Below are 13610 nucleotides of genomic sequence, written 5' to 3' on the forward strand. Positions count from 1 at the left end.
TACCGTAATTTCCGGACTATAAGCCGCTTTATTCCCACGCTTTGAACCTCGCTTTTTATACAATGACGCGGCTAATTTATGGATTTTTCCCGCTTTCACAAGATTCATGCCGCCAAAAAACTGAGCACCGTCACATAATGTGACGTAAATCGAGCGCGCTCAAACTTCCCATCATTCTGATTACGGTAGTTATTTTGTCACCCTCATCATGGCAAAGACACGGAGAAATGCATATGATGCAGCTTTCAAGTTGAAGGCGATCGATCTGGCTGTTGGAAAAGGAAATAGAGCTGCTGCATGGGAGCTTGGCCTTAATGAGTCGATGATAAGACGTTGGAAACGGCAGCGTGAGGAACTGACTCAGTGCAAAAAGACAACAAAAGCTTTCAGAGGGAAGAAAAGCAGATGGCCCAAAGTATTTGCAGCCACTCGACATCAGTGTAAATCGTGCATTTAAGGTGGCGCTCCTTGTTCAGTGGGAGGCTTGGATGACAAGTGGGGAGAAATCCTTCACTAAAACGGGCCGCATGCGAAGAGCAACTTATGGTCAAGTCTGCCAAGTGGGTCCTGACAGCGTGGAGCATTGTCAATAAATCCACTATCATCAACGGGTTTCGAAAGGCTGGACTGCTGCGTGTTAAAGGAGCAGCATGAGCTCAGCGGGGTATTTGCCTCCGGATGAAAGTGACGAGAGCAAACATGAAAACGATCCAACATCGGATGAAGCAATTCTGAGGCTATTCAACTCCGACACCGAAGGAGATGACTTCAGTGGTTTCAGTGCACAGGAGGAGGAAGATAGTGACCAAGTTCATTTGTTTCAATGTACCGGTACCTGCGGCTTATAGACATGTGCGGCTAATTTATGTACAAAATACATATTTTTTTAAATAATTCAGTGGGTGCGGTTTATATTCAGGTGCGCTTAATAGTCCATCAATTACGGTATATTAGAAAAGGTACATTTCCTGAAAATGTGTGGGCTTGCTTCAGCTGAATAAAAATATTTGTAGCCTACCGTAGCCATTTATTTGATCTTTTGATATATTGAATAAGGCATAAAACGTATTTGGTTGAAATGTTGCAATGTTTAACATCAATGGGGGTCAACCATCCTCCGGGAGAGCTCATGGGGGTCAACCATCCTCCGGGAGAGCTCATGGGGGGGGTCAACCATCCTCCGGGAGAGCTCATGGGGGGGTCAACCATCCTCCTGGAGAGCTCTAACAAACCACATTTTAGAGATCAGCTGCTCAACCGGACCTTGATAAACTAAGTGTTTGAGCAGGGCTTGATCAAAAGCCTGCACACCCAGTAACTCTGACTGAGGGTTGACCACATATGTTTATACAGTTGCCTAACAGGTATTCTACTTTGTTGGGTGGGGGTTATTAGTCTAGGTTCCAAGCTATCTGCTCTAATGTTGCTATTTTGTAGAATGCCCTTGATGATGCTAGCCAGATGGCCACGGCTAGATAAATACCTAGCAAGATGACAAAGAAACAAAAAAATTCACTCTCCATAATCACATACTGCCAATTGCCAGCCCATAGCCAAGTGTTTAGCTAGCTAATGTTAGCATATTCGCTAGCTAGCACATCATAGTGCAGTGTCCTTAGCTAGCTAGCTAACATGGGCACCTGTTTAATGGTAACTAGCTAATCCATTGTGATTTTATTAGAATATCAATACTGGTTAGCTAGCTTGCAGGAAGTAGTTAGTGTTGTGTCCATTGCCTCTGTGCACTTAGCTAGCTAACATCCCATAGCCTACATTGCATATGAAGTGTGACTAGCTCATCTGTGAACGTACGGAGAAAATGCCCACTCTAAAACATATATATATATATATTTTGTTCCTGCACATGGGGGTTTGTGTTCTCTGATTGGCTCGAAGTCAAGTTGTTGGCCACTGACGAACATTTTGATTCAACAAGTAGAACCGGTAGAACCGGGTCGGCACACAGCAGGTACACCGCCCACTGTGATAAGGCCGTACTTCTAGCCAGACGGGTTGCTGTTCTGTTCAGACTTAGCCTCTTGGCATGATGCAGTGCCAATGTGCCAACGTAGTCCTTGCCAAAGGCCCATGCGTCACTCTCTGCCACCTCCCACCAGCCTGCATGCAGGTGATTCTGTTGCCTCTCCACTGGGGAACAGAAAGGAAAGGTGATGGCAGGAGGGTACCGGACCTGATTATCAAGGGCCGCCAAGTGTGTGTGTGTGTGTGTGTGTTTCTCCCAGGAATAGGCCTATGTGTATACTTACTCTATGGTCTATTTCTGTGAGTGTCGCCATCGGGCGTACCTGTCTTACCCACTGTGATAAGTTCCTATCGGCAGTGAGATTCTTGGTGTGTATAATGGTTTTAAGGAGTGTTACTCCTTAAAGGTTCAACGGCCTCATACACTATATATACACCAGTATCTGGACACCCCTTTAAATTAGTGGATAGAGAATAACGTACTACTACCCAGGACATTACTGAGGTTAGAGAATAACATACTTACACTATATACTTACACTATATACTTACATACATACATACATACACATACACATACACATACACATACACATACACATACACATACACATACACACACACACACACACACACTTTGTGGACACCCCTTCAAATGAGTGGATTCAGCTATTTCAGCCACACCCATTGATGACCGGTGTATAAATCCAGCATAGCCATGCAATCTCCATAGACAAACATGGGTAGTAGAATGGCCTTACTGAAGAGCTCCGTGACTTTCAAAGCATGCCACCTTTCCAACGAGTCAGTCAGTCAAATTTCTACACTGCTAGAGCCGCCCCGGTCAACTGTAAGTGCTGTTATTGTGAAGTAGAACCTTTTTAAGGTCACAGAATGGGGACCGCCGAGTGCGGAAGCGTGTACAAAATCTGTCGTCAGTTGTAACGCTCACTTCTGAGTTCCAAACTTCCTCTGGAAGTAACGTCATCAGCACAATAAATGTTTGTCGGGAGCTTCCTGAAATGGGTTTCCATGGCTGAGCAGCTGCACACAAGCCTAAGATCACCATGCCCGAATGCATAGTGCCAACTGTAAAGTTTGGTGGAGGAGGAATAATGGTCTGGGGCTGCTTTTCATTGTTTGTGCTAGGCCTCTTTGTTTCAGCGAAGGGAAATAATTAACGCTACAGCCTTAAATTTACATTCTAGACGATTCTGTGCTTCCAACTTTGTGGCAACAGTTTGGGGAAGGTGCTACTACAACAACCTCCAGTCTTCTGGGAAAGCTTTCCACTAGATGTTGGAACTTGACTGGCCTGCACAGAACCCTAACCTCAACCCCATCGAACACCTTTGGGATGAATTGGAACGCCGACTGTGAGCCAGGCTTATCGCCCAACACCAGTGTCCGACGTCACTAATGCTCTTGTGGCTGAATGGAAGCAAGTCCCCGTTGCAATGTTCCAACATCTAGTGGAAAGCCTTCCCAGAAGACTGGAGGTTGTTGTAGCAGCAAAGGGGGGGCAATGAGATGTTCGACGAGTGGGTGTCCACACACTTTTGGTCATGTAGTGTATATGTTATTTTCAGAGGTAGACTGGCCAGCCAAACCCGTCAAATACCCCATGTAAACGTGAATGGATTCTCAATTGCAGTTTGGTTCTGGAAACATAAAGCCATTTTCTTTTTTTTTAAATGTTCAAATCAAAATAATTTCTCAATTGCAAAACACACACTCACTGTACACAGATTTAACCGGCTTTATCCTATTTCAGTGGCCTTTGGTCTTCTTCCATTCCACGCAGGTTTTCGGAGCATGCTAGATAGAGAGACCATGTGTTAATTAGCTGTTTTCCGTCTACCAGTGCTGTAAACATGGAGATATGGCCATGTGGGAACACTAACCCCATATAACGGTGTTTATCAATGTGTTGTTATTTATTATTATTATTATTATTTTAAATCTTGCTGATATGAAAGATAAGGTCCTTATGCTTCCAAAGCTGTACCGCTAGAAATGTGTGTTGATGTTCAGACCAAGCATCGGGGCTCTTGGATCAGAGTCGTGATCATGGGCTATCTCTCCATCCATCTCTCTTTCTCTGGGCTCTCTCTCCCTTTTCCCTCAGCCACAGCCTGGCTCCATCAGCTCCGTCAGAGCAGAGGGCTGAATTCAAGGCATTAGTCAGGCCTATCAGATGGCAATCTCTTCACTGCAGTTCCCTGGCACACTGAGTGCTCTGTTTCCTAGGCACATGCCTTCTCACCCCTGCTCTCTGTGTGTTTCCTAGGCACATGCCTTCTCACCCCTGCTCTCTGTGTGTTTCCTAGGCACATGCCTTCTCTCCCCTGCTCTCTCTGTGTTTCCCAGACACATGCCTTCTCTCCCCTGCTCTCTGTGTGTTTCCTAGACACATGCCTTCTCTCCCCTGCTCTCTCTGTGTTTCCCAGACACATGCCTTCTCTCCCCTGCTCTCTGTGTTTCCCAGACACATGCCTTCTCTCCCCTGCTCTCTGTGTTTCCCAGACACATGCCTTCTCTCCCCTGCTCTCTGTGTTTCCCAGACACATGCCTTCTCTCCTCTGCTCTCTCTGTGTTTCCTAGACACATGCCTTCTCTCCCCTGCTCTCTGTGTGTTTCCTAGACACATGCCTTCTCTCCCCTGCTCTCTGTGTGTTTCCTAGACACATGCCTTCTCTCCCCTGCTCTCTGTGTTTCCCAGACACATGCCTTCTCTCCTCTGCTCTCTCTGTGTTTCCTAGACACATGCCTTCTCTCCCCTGCTCTCTGTGTGTTTCCTAGACACATGCCTTCTCTCCCCTGCTCTCTGTGTGTTTCCTAGACACATGCCTTCTCTCCCCTGCTCTCTGTGTTTCCCAGACACATGCCTTCTCTCCCCTGCTCTCTGTGTTTCCTAGACACATGCCTTCTCTCCCCTGCTCTCTGTGTTTCCCAGACACATGCCTTCTCTCCCCTGCTCTCTGTGTTTCCTAGACACATGCCTTCTCTCCCCTGCTCTCTGTGTTTCCTAGACACATGCCTTCTCTCCCCTGCTCTCTGTGTTTCCCAGACACATGCCTTCTCTCCCCTGCTCTCTGTGTTTCCCAGACACATGCCTTCTCTCCCCTGCTCTCTGTGTTTCCTAGAGACATGCCTTCTCTCCCCCTGCTCTCTGTGTGTTTCCTAGACACATGCCTTCTCTCCCCTGCTCTCTGTGTTTCCTAGAGACATGCCTTCTCTCCCCCTGCTCTCTGTGTGTTTCCTAGACACATGCCTTCTCTCCCCTGCTCTCTCTGTGTTTCCTAGACACATGCCTTCTCTCCCCTGCTCTCTGTGTTTCCCAGACACATGCCTTCTCTCCTCTGCTCTCTCTGTGTTTCCTAGACACATGCCTTCTCTCCCCTGCTCTCTGTGTGTTTCCTAGACACATGCCTTCTCTCCCCTGCTCTCTGTGTTTCCCAGACACATGCCTTCTCTCCCCTGCTCTCTGTGTGTTTCCTAGACACATGCCTTCTCTCCCCTGCTCTCTGTGTTTCCTAGACACATGCCTTCTCTCCCCTGCTCTCTGTGTTTCCTAGACACATGCCTTCTCTCCCCTGCTCTCTGTGTTTCCTAGACACATGCCTTCTCTCCTCTGCTCTCTGTGTGTTTCCTAGACACATGCCTTCTCTCCCCTGCTCTCTGTGTTTCCTAGACACATGCCTTCTCTCCCCTGCTCTCTGTGTTTCCTAGACACATGCCTTCTCTCCCCTGCTCTCTGTGTTTCCCAGACACATGCCTTCTCTCCCCTGCTCTCTGTGTTTCCCAGACACATGCCTTCTCTCCCCTGCTCTCTGTGTTTCCCAGACACATGCCTTCTCTCCCCTGCTCTCTGTGTGTTTCCTAGACACATGCCTTCTCTCCCCTGCTCTCTGTGTTTCCTAGACACATGCCTTCTCTCCCCTGCTCTCTGTGTTTCCTAGACACATGCCTTCTCTCCCCTGCTCTCTGTGTGTTTCCTAGACACATGCCTTCTCTCCCCTGCTCTCTGTGTTTCCTAGACACATGCCTTCTCTCCCCTGCTCTCTGTGTTTCCTAGACACATGCCTTCTCTCCCCTGCTCTCTGTGTTTCCTAGACACATGCCTTCTCTCCTCTGCTCTCTGTGTGTTTCCTAGACACATGCCTTCTCTCCCCTGCTCTCTGTGTTTCCTAGACACATGCCTTCTCTCCCCTGCTCTCTGTGTTTCCCAGACACATGCCTTCTCTCCCCTGCTCTCTGTGTTTCCCAGACACATGCCTTCTCTCCCCTGCTCTCTGTGTTTCCTAGACACATGCCTTCTCTCCCCTGCTCTCTGTGTGTTTCCTAGACACATGCCTTCTCTCCCCTGCTCTCTGTGTTTCCTAGACACATGCCTTCTCTCCCCTGCTCTCTGTGTTTCCCAGACACATGCCTTCTCTCCCCTGCTCTCTGTGTTTCCCAGACACATGCCTTCTCTCCCCTGCTCTCTGTGTTTCCTAGAGACATGCCTTCTCTCCCCCTGCTCTCTGTGTGTTTCCTAGACACATGCCTTCTCTCCCCTGCTCTCTGTGTTTCCTAGAGACATGCCTTCTCTCCCCTGCTCTCTGTGTTTTCCTAGACACATGCCTTCTCTCCCTGCTCTCTCTGTGTTTCCTAGACACATGCCTTCTCTCCCCTGCTCTCTGTGTTTCCCAGACACATGCCTTCTCTCCTCTGCTCTCTGTGTTTCCTAGACACATGCCTTCTCTCCCCTGCTCTCTGTGTGTTTCCTAGACACATGCCTTCTCTCCCCTGCTCTCTGTGTTTCCCAGACACATGCCTTCTCTCCCCTGCTCTCTGTGTGTTTCCTAGACACATGCCTTCTCTCCCCTGCTCTCTGTGTTTCCTAGACACATGCCTTCTCTCCCCTGCTCTCTGTGTTTCCTAGACACATGCCTTCTCTCCCCTGCTACCTGTGTTTCCTAGACACATGCCTTCTCTCCTCTGCTCTCTGTGTGTTTCCTAGACACATGCCTTCTCTCCCCTGCTCTCTGTGTTTCCTAGACACATGCCTTCTCTCCCCTGCTCTCTGTGTTTCCCAGACACATGCCTTCTCTCCCCTGCTCTCTGTGTTTCCCAGACACATGCCTTCTCTCCCCTGCTCTCTGTGTTTCCCAGACACATGCCTTCTCTCCCCTGCTCTCTGTGTGTTTCCTAGACACATGCCTTCTCTCCCCTGCTCTCTGTGTTTCCTAGACACATGCCTTCTCTCCCCTGCTCTCTGTGTTTCCTAGACACATGCCTTCTCTCCCCTGCTCTCTGTGTTTTCCTAGACACATGCCTTCTCTCCCCTGCTCTCTGTGTGTTTCCTAGACACATGCCTTCTCTCCCCTGCTCTCTGTGTTTCCTAGACACATGCCTTCTCTCCCCTGCTCTCTGTGTTTCCTAGACACATGCCTTCTCTCCCCTGCTCTCTGTGTGTTTCCTAGACACATGCCTTCTCTCCCCTGCTCTCTGTGTTTCCTAGACACATGCCTTCTCTCCCCTGCTCTCTGTGTGTTTCCTAGACACATGCCTTCTCTCCCCTGCTCTCTGTGTGTTTCCTAGACACATGCCTTCTCTCCCCTGCTCTCTGTGTGTTTCCTAGACACATGCCTTCTCTCCCCTGCTCTCTGTGTTTCCTAGACACATGCCTTCTCTCCCCTGCTCTCTGTGTGTTTCCTAGACACATGCCTTCTCTCCCCTGCTCTCTGTGTTTCCCAGACACATGCCTTCTCTCCCCTGCTCTCTGTGTTTCCCAGACACATGCCTTCTCTCCCCTGCTCTCTGTGTGTTTCCCAGACACATGCCTTCTCTCCCCTGCTCTCTGTGTTTCCCAGACACATGCCTTCTCTCCCCTGCTCTCTGTGTTTCCCAGACACATGCCTTCTCTCCCCTGCTCTCTGTGTTTCCCAGACACATGCCTTCTCTCCCCTGCTCTCTGTGTTTCCTAGACACATGCCTTCTCTCCCCTGCTCTCTGTGTTTCCCAGACACATGCCTTCTCTCCCCTGCTCTCTGTGTTTCCCAGACACATGCCTTCTCTCCCCTGCTCTCTGTGTTTCCTAGACACATGCCTTCTCTCCCCTGCTCTCTGTGTTTCCCAGACACATGCCTTCTCTCCCCTGCTCTCTGTGTTTCCTAGACACATGCCTTCTCTCCCCTGCTCTCTGTGTTTCCTAGACACATGCCTTCTCTCCCCTGCTCTCTGTGTTTCCCAGACACATGCCTTCTCTCCCCTGCTCTCTGTGTTTCCCAGACACATGCCTTCTCTCCCCTGCTCTCTGTGTTTCCTAGACACATGCCTTCTCTCCCCTGCTCTCTGTGTTTCCCAGACACATGCCTTCTCTCCCCTGCTCTCTGTGTTTCCTAGACACATGCCTTCTCTCCCCTGCTCTCTGTGTTTCCTAGACACATGCCTTCTCTCCTCTGCTCTCTGTGTTTCCTAGACACATGCCTTCTCTCCCCTGCTCTCTGTGTGTTTCCTAGACACATGCCTTCTCTCCCCTGCTCTCTGTGTTTCCTAGACACATGCCTTCTCTCCTCTGCTCTCTGTGTGTTTCCTAGACACATGCCTTCTCTCCCCTGCTCTCTGTGTGTTTCCTAGACACATGCCTTCTCTCCCCTGCTCTCTGTGTGTTTCCTAGACACATGCCTTCTCTCCCCTGCTCTCTGTGTGTTTCCTAGACACATGCCTTCTCTCCCCTGCTCTCTGTGTGTTTCCTAGACACATGCCTTCTCTCCCCTGCTCTCTGTGTGTTTCCTAGACACATGCCTTCTCTCCCCTGCTCTCTGTGTGTTTCCTAGACACATGCCTTCTCTCCCCTGCTCTCTGTGTGTTTCCTAGACACATGCCTTCTCTCCCCTGCTCTCTGTGTGTTTCCTAGACACATGCCTTCTCTCCCCTGCTCTCTGTGTGTTTCCTAGACACATGCCTTCTCTCCCCTGCTCTCTGTGTGTTTCCTAGACACATGCCTTCTCTCCCCTGCTCTCTGTGTGTTTCCTAGACACATGCCTTCTCTCCCCTGCTCTCTGTGTGTTTCCTAGACACATGCCTTCTCTCCCCTGCTCTCTCTGTGTTTCCTAGACACATGCCTTCTCTCCCCTGCTCTCTGTGTTTCCTAGACACATGCCTTCTCTCCCCTGCTCTCTGTGTTTCCTAGACGTTTGAACAGTAGTGTACATTAGGCTGACATGACTAGTTAAGAGACCTCATGACCAGGAGGACTAGACTATTTTCTCTCTTCTTGTTGACCGACAACACAAGGCCTACTTCTGAGGGCAGAGTTGGTCAGATTCACAGTGTTTAATGGTCACATGTACAGGGTTGCAGGTGTGATTGCAGGGTACAGTGAAAATCTTAGGCTTCACGCTCCAACACGGAGGACTAATGAAATAAGAGTAGAACAGCACAGTAAGAATTGTCCACTTTTCAAGATTAGACACCATTTTCCACCCAGGTTTTGCTGAGTTTGTAATCTGATTTACAGTAGAGTAGTTCTGGGAGTTATTCCCTCTTACCCAGACAGAAGGCTTAGTCCAAATGGCTCCCTATAAAGTGCACTACTTTTCATATAAAGTGCACTACTTTTCATATATAGTGCACTACTTTTCATATATAGTGCACTACTTTTCATATATAGTGCATTACTTTCGACCGGAACCCTCTGGGCCATGGTCAAAATTAGTGCATTAGACTATACAGGGAATAGGGTGCCATTTGGGACAGGCCCAAGATCAGATTTTAATAGTCTGGATCCAGCAGATCCCTTCTCGCACCACAGACGCTGTGAGACATACGAGATGAGACAGGATGTGGAATTGTGCCAGAGAGGATGGCATGTTACCGCCACAAATGGCACGGTTGGTGAAATTTTATTTAGAATTAGAAGATTGGTACTAGCTAGCATGTACGTGCTAGCTAGTGTTGTGCTAGTCTGCTCGTGTTGGGCTAGCATGCTCGTGTTGAGCTAGCATGCTCGTGTTGGGCTAGCATGCTCGTGTTGGGCTAGCTAGCATGCTCGTGTTGGGCTAGCATGCTCGTGTTGGGCTAGCTAGCATGCTCGTGTTGGGCTAGCATGCTCGTGTTGGGCTAGCATGCTCGTGTTGGGCTAGCATGCTCGTGTTGGGCTAGCCTGCTCGTGTTGGGCTAGCCTGCTCGTGTTGGGCTAGCTAGCCTGCTTGTGTTGGGCTAGCCTGCTCGTGTTGGGCTAGCCAGCTGCACATGTAACATTAGTTAACATAGATACTCTTGTTTCGTCTGTCACAAGACTACATGGGTTGTAAGTTAATTAACTAGCTTACTACACGACATCCAGAATAACATCTGTCGTGGGCACCAATTCAGATATCTATCCTAAATTGATTTATTTTCATCATTTTGTTTTGATGCTATCGATTTTTGTTGTTTTTCTACCAATTAATTTCCAGTCAGATATCTGTTTTCAGCAGTGGCTGTATTGTGTGGGCCAGAGTGTTTTTATTTTTTATTAAGGAAGTTTGAACAAACCAGTCTGTCAACAGAAACAAACATTTACATTTAAGTCAAATCAAATCAAATCAAATCAAATTTATTTATATAGCCCTTCGTACATCAGCTGATATCTCAAAGTGCTGTACAGAAACCCAGCCTAAAACCCCAAACAGCAAACAATGCAGGTGTAAAAGCACGGTGGCTAGGAAAAACTCCCTAGAAAGGCCAAAACCTAGGAAGAAACCTAGAGAGGAACCGGGCTATGTGGGGTGGCCAGTCCTCTTCTGGCTGTGCCGGGTAGAGATTATAACAGAACATGACCAAGATGTTCAAATGTTCATAAATGACCAGCATGGTCGAATAATTAAGGCAGAACAGTTGAAACTGGAGCAGCAGCAGTCAGGTGGAATGGGGACAGCAAGGAGCCATCATGTCAGGTAGTCCTGGGGCACTGTCCTAGGGCTCAGGTCCTCAGAGAGAGAGAAAGAAGAGAGAATTAGATATGTGGGGTGGCCAGTCCTCTTTTGGCTGTGCCGGTGGAGATTATAACAGAACGTGGCCAAGATGTTCAAATGTTCATAAATGACCCAGCATGGTTGAATAATAGTAAGGCAGAACAGTTGAAACTGGAGCAGGAGCATGGCCAGGTGGACTGGGGACAGCAAGGAGTCCTCATGTCAGGTAGTCCTGGGACATGGTCCTAGGGCCCAGGCCAGTTGAAACTGGAGCAGCAGCATGGCCAGGTGGACTGGGGACAGCAAGGAGTCATCATGTCAGGTAGTCCTGGGGCATGGTCCTAGGGCTCAGGTCCTCCGAGAGAGAGAAAGAAAGAGAGAAGGAGAGAATTAGAGAACGCACACTTAGATTCACACAGGACACCGAATAGGACAGGAGAAGTACTCCAGATATAACAAACTGACCCTAGCCCCCGACACATAAACTACTGCAGCATAAATACTGGAGGCTGAGACAGGAGGGGTCAGGAGACACTGTGGCCCCATCCGAGGACACCCCGGACAGGGCCAAACAGGAAGGATATAACCCCACCCACTTTGCCAAAGCACAGCCCCCACACCACTAGAGGGATATCTTCAACCACCAACTCACCATCCTGAGACAAGGCCGAGTATAGCCCACAAAGATCTCCGCCACGGTACAACCCAAGGGGGGCAACAGACAGGCCGACCACAACAGTGAATCAACCCACCCAGGTGACGCACCCCCAGGGACGGCACGAGAGAGCCCCAGCAAGCCAGTGACTCAGCCCCGTAACAGGGTTAGAGGCAGAGAATCCCAGTGGAAAGGGGAACCGGCCAGGCAGAGACAGCAAGGGCGGTTCGTTGCTCAGAGCCTTTCCGTTCACCTTCCCACTCCTGGGCCAGACTACACTCAATCATATGACCCACTGAAGAGATGAGTCTTCAGTAAAGACTTAAAGGTTGAGACCGAGTTTGTGTCTCTGACATGGGTAGGCAGACCGTTCCATAAAAATGGAGCTCTATAGGAGAAAGCCCTGCCTCCAGCTGTTTGCTTAGAAATTCTAGGGACAATTAGGAGGCCTGCGTCTTGTGACCGTAGCGTAGTCATTTAGCAGACTGTGAAGATGGGTCTATTCCTGGCCGTATCAAACCAGGAAACATTCATTTCTATTGTCATTGTGTGTAAGGTGAAACTGGACGACAGAGACCAGAACTATTCTTAGAATGCTTTGATGACAGGCCAGCTGAGAGCTCAACGGAAAGGTTGGGCCAATAGAAGCAGAGTAATATTAAGGTGATTGCAACTTTGAATGTGTTTACTACAAAAAAAAAACCTCTTATTACACAGTTATTATCATTAACACCAATCAGTGTAATCCAATCTAAAGTAGCAGGTGTGGTGACACCATCGTCCTAGAGTGAATCGATCACGCAGCACGCGTCCATGCCTCCTGGTAACCTTTGGTTACGTGCCTCTGCAGAGGACAAGAAAACTATGGAGGAGACACATGAGGTCAGATGATTTTAGGAATATAAAGGAGAAAAATAGATTTTTCACAAGAGAAAGAAGTATAAGAGGTTCTCCTGACAATCTTAATGTAGTTAGGCTGCAGGCTAATCGGGCTGCTTCGTGTTGGAAGGATTTCACAACCTTGGATTTAATAGGTTTGGATTTACTTTTCCACGTCCTTAGACTTCAGTCTCTGCTATAGCAGCTTCACTGCTTTGGGCTTCCCTTCACAGATTACAGTCTCTGCTATAGCAGCTTCACTGCTTTGGGCTTCCCTTCACAGATTACAGTCTGCTATAGCAGCTTCACTGCTTTGGGCTTCCCTTCACAGATTACAGTCTCTGCTATAGCAGCTTCACTGCTTTGGGCTTCCCTTCACAGATTACAGTCTCTGCTATAGCAGCTTCACTGCTTTGGGCTTCCCTTCACAGATTACAGTCTCTGCTATAGCAGCTTCACTGCTTTGGGCTTCCCTTCACAGATTACAGTCTCTGCTATAGCAGCTTCACTGCTTTGGGCTTCCCTTCACAGATTACAGTCTCTGCTTTGCAAACACTGTCAAACAGTCGTACAACCAGATAGGCTACATCTGAAGAGCTCCTTTGAACTAACACAATATAACAGTTAATGTAGATTTTGTGTTTGTTTGTTGTCGATTAGAGAGGCGGGGCCATCTTGTCCGTACAGAGTCCCATCTGCGTCAACAAATCTTTTCATTATATCCTGGAGTGCATTACAAGTGCAACCAATGCACTGATAACGATAACACCCAACATTTGACTGTTTTTCTATCTGTTGGCCGTACTTCTAGCCAGATGGGTTGTTGTTCTGTTCAGACTGGCCTCTTGGCATGATGCAGTGCCACTGTGCCAACGTAGTCCTTGCCAAAGGCCCATGCGTCACTCTCTGCCACCTCCCACCAGCCATTTTTCTGAGCGTCGCCATCAGGCATGTGTGTGTCTTGCCACTAGGTCTGTGTCGTTACCTACCAGGCCTCCATTCTAATGCAAGCAAAAACAGGAGCCAATCACATTTCCCTCCTCCTCTGTTCTAATTCAGCTCAGCGGCTCCATGCTGTTAGCTCCATGCTAGCGGCTCCATGCTGTTAGTTAGCTAGCAGTGCCATGCTATTATCTAGCAGCTCCATG

General features: G+C 48.6%; 1 protein-coding gene across 1 annotated transcript in view; it reads left to right on the forward strand.

The window, feature by feature from the left end:
* LOC118377163 (sushi domain-containing protein 6-like) overlaps positions 1 to 13610 on the forward strand; it is an 87655-nt gene that overhangs the window by 8937 nt on the left and 65108 nt on the right. The gene's annotated exons all lie outside the window — the stretch shown is intronic.

Source organism: Oncorhynchus keta, chromosome 8 (genome assembly GCF_023373465.1).
Source record: "Oncorhynchus keta strain PuntledgeMale-10-30-2019 chromosome 8, Oket_V2, whole genome shotgun sequence".
NCBI classification, from domain to species: Eukaryota; Metazoa; Chordata; class Actinopteri; order Salmoniformes; family Salmonidae; genus Oncorhynchus; species Oncorhynchus keta.